Source organism: Myotis brandtii, unplaced genomic scaffold, assembly GCF_000412655.1.
Source record: "Myotis brandtii unplaced genomic scaffold, ASM41265v1 scaffold321, whole genome shotgun sequence".
Lineage (NCBI taxonomy): Eukaryota > Metazoa > Chordata > Mammalia > Chiroptera > Vespertilionidae > Myotis > Myotis brandtii.
Window position 1 is genome coordinate 1,309,147 of NW_005362314.1, and position 3,294 is coordinate 1,312,440.

General features: G+C 51.2%; 1 protein-coding gene and 1 pseudogene across 4 annotated transcripts in view; one reads left to right on the forward strand and one right to left on the reverse strand.

The window, feature by feature from the left end:
* The window catches only part of MARCH2 (membrane-associated ring finger (C3HC4) 2, E3 ubiquitin protein ligase), a 23,559-nt gene that overhangs the window by 8,468 nt on the left and 11,797 nt on the right, over positions 1-3,294 (forward strand). The window lies entirely within an intron of this gene.
* LOC102252491 lies at positions 1,249-3,088 on the reverse strand (annotated as a pseudogene).

The following is a 3,294-nucleotide window of genomic DNA, read 5'->3' on the forward strand; positions in this document are numbered from 1 at the left end:
AGTTTTGGCTGTAGAAGATTCTTGAGTAACCTTATAACTGTGGTTCTGAACTCTATGTCCTCCATTAGTTTGCTTTCCTCCATTTCTTTCATTTGTGACACGTTTCTTTGTCTTTGCATTTTTGGCTGACTGCGAGGAGCCACTGTCTGTGCTGGAGACACCCTTATGTGTGTGGGTCCACCCAGCAGAGGCTACAGCAATATCAACAGATTTCTCCTCTTAGTTTGGAGTTTGGAAGTTTTGGCGCTGTCTGATTCACTGCAGTCAGGCTGCAAAAGCGCAGGTGCCTCCTTTGTGCCGCCGAGCAAAGCTTGGGAGGGGATGTAGTGGGGCGGGGTCTCAGAGAGTTCCCAGGGCGGGGCAAACAGCAATGGTGTCGTCAGCGAACCCGTGACTCCCCGAGTGCCGCGCGCCCCCACAGCCCTGCAGCCCTGCGAGCAGCTCTGTGAGAAAGTCACCTTCGCTTTCCGACCCGCTGCAAGACAGTCCCGTTTCTCCCCGTAGGAGCCTGGGACCCCAGCGTCTCGCCGTAAATGAGTTCAGTGTGTTGGAGAGCTTGTCCCCTTCCGATTGAAAAAAACCACCCACCCAGGTGCAGCAGCCTCATGCACGCGCGCCCCGGTACCTCTGTTCTTGGCGCTGCTCCCCTCCTACTCGGTCTCAATGCGCTTTTTTCTTTCCTTCTAGTTGTAGAACTTCCATTCGATCAGCTTTCCCGTGGTTCTGGATGATAGCTGTTTTGTCTTATAGTTGTGGTTTTAATGTTGTTGTGGGGGGCAGCACGTACAGGTTTGTACCTTATGCCGCCATCTTGGTTCCTGCACCAGGCCTCTTAATCAATGATAAGAGAGAATCATTGATCAGCTGCCTCCTGCATGCCCCCTACTGGGGATCAAGCCCACAACCTAGACATGTGCCCTGGGCTGAAATCGAACCTTGGACCCTTCAGTCCGCAGGCTGACGCTCTATCCACTGAGACAAAACAGCTAGGGCTCCCCTCTGTTTCTTTTTTAAAATATATTTTTATTGATCTCAGAGAGGAAGGGAGAGGGAGAGAGAGCTAGAAACATCAATGATGAGAGAGAATCATTGATCAGCTGCCTCCTGCACGCCCCACACTGGGGATCGAGCCCACAACCCAGGCATGTGCCCTTGGCCAGGATCAAACCTGGGACCCTTCAGTCCACAGGCTGACGCTCTATCCACTGAGCCAAACCGGCTAGGGCCTCCCCTCTGTTTCTTTTTTTCTTTTTTTAAGACACAAAACTTAATTTAATAGAAATTTTGTTTGTAGTTCTTACATTCTCAGTGTGAGCTGAGCTGGAACCACTGCCCCACCAAGTGGCCCAGTAATGGAGGCAGGGAAGAAAGGGAGCTGGTGGGGGTATCAGAGCTCAGGCCCTAGGAGCCCCAATCTTCCTCAGTGCTGGGGGGCTGAGGGATCCTTCCTCTTCTCCTGCCCCCCTCTGGGCTCCAGGAAGGAAAACAGATGAAATCTTGGGCCTGGGGCTACTCCACACCCCACATGCCCCAAGGTTGGAAGGGGAACTAAGGGATCTAATGGGGAGAAGGGGACAGAAGAAGGCAAAGATGTCAAAAAAGATGGGGGGCAAAGAAGAATCAGAGACAAAACACCAATAAAAAAAAGAGGTGGGGGGCAGGAACAATACCAAAATCTACCCCAAATTGGAACCCGCCTGGAAAAAAAGAAAGTTCTCTAGTCTCATAGAGACATTATTTGTTGCAGCCAGCTCTGTGATGGGAGCGCTGGGGCCTCAGTCCAGCCCTGGAAGCGATGTTGTGGCCCCTACAGCTCATCCTTGGCCTGGCCAGCAGCAGCATCTTTCTCCTCCTTCTCCTCCTCATCTTCATCTTTGTCTTCCTAATCATCTTTGTCTGCCTCCTCCTCTTCCTTCAGTCTCTGCTCCTCATCCTGCTTGTCCTTCATTTGCTTTTCTGCTGCCTTTGTGACTCCCCACGTCTCGTTGCCAAACTCTTTGGCATACGCTTCATCATTGGTGATGAGGAAGTTGTCAAAGATGGTACCAGACTTGACCTGCCAGAGGTCTAGGCCCAGAATGGCAAAGTTTTCATAAGCATAAATACTGCTATCAGGAAAATGAATACTCGGGGTTGTCGATCTCTGGATGAATCCAAGTGCCCTTGTAATCCAGGTTGTCGATCTTCTGGGCTTCCACTTGCCCTTGTATTCTGGGTTCTGAATCACTGGTGGTTCCCACTCTCCATCCATCTCTTCATCCCAGTCCTTAGGCTTCTTAGCATCAGGGTTAGGGATGTGCTCGGGCTTGTCCCGGTCCTCACGTTTGGAGACAGTGGGGTCATCAGTCATCGCCTGCTCATCCCAGTCTTCAGGCTTTGAAGCATCAGGATCCTTTATCTTTTTGGGTGGCAGGAAGTCCCAATCATCCTCCAGAGAGCCAGACCCCACCTGGCTGTTGTGAATTTTTACTGGTAGGTGTTATCGGGCCCTACAATCAGTGTATACAGGTGTGTGAGTTCATCATCCTTGCAACGGATGTCCTTGTTGATGAGCACGTTCTTGCCCTTGTAGTTGAAGATAACACGAACCTTCTTGATCCCAGGGCCACAGATGTCAGGGCCAAACATGATTTTGTATTCAGAGTCTCCGTGCATGTCAGTCTGGTCCAAACTATCTGGAAATAGCTTCACATAGCCGCCCCTGCAGTCGATGTTCTGCTCATGTTTCACAGTAAACTGCACCACCAACTGGTCCTTGTTGCTGAAAGGCTCAAATCTGGCAGACAAGGCATAAAAGCGGGCATCCTGGCTCGTCTGCAGCCCTTTATCCTTGTCCAGGTCACCATAGAACTTGATGGCACTGAGGATGAATTTGCCAAAATGGGACTTGTGTTTGGATTCGATCCAGTGGTTGGTCCACCTGTCTCTGTCCAAAAACTGCTCCTTGAAGTAGACGACGGGTTCGGCAGCGACCAGGTCGAGAAGGCCGAGCAGCAGCGGCATGGGTAGCAGCATGGCGGGCCGAGGGGCGGCGGCGCGCAGCGGGCCCTTTAAGTCACCTCTCCAAAAGCAGCTCTGCAGCAGGAACCTCCCCTCTGTTTCTTTTTCTTTTTAAATATATTTTATTGATTTTTTTACAGAGAGGAAGGGAGAAGGATAGAGAGTCAGAAACATCAATGAGAGAGAAACATCGATCAGCTGCCTCCTGCACACGTCCTACTGGGGATGTGCCCACAACCAAGGTACATGCCCTTGACCGGAATCGAACCTGGGACCTTTCAGTCCGCAGGCCGA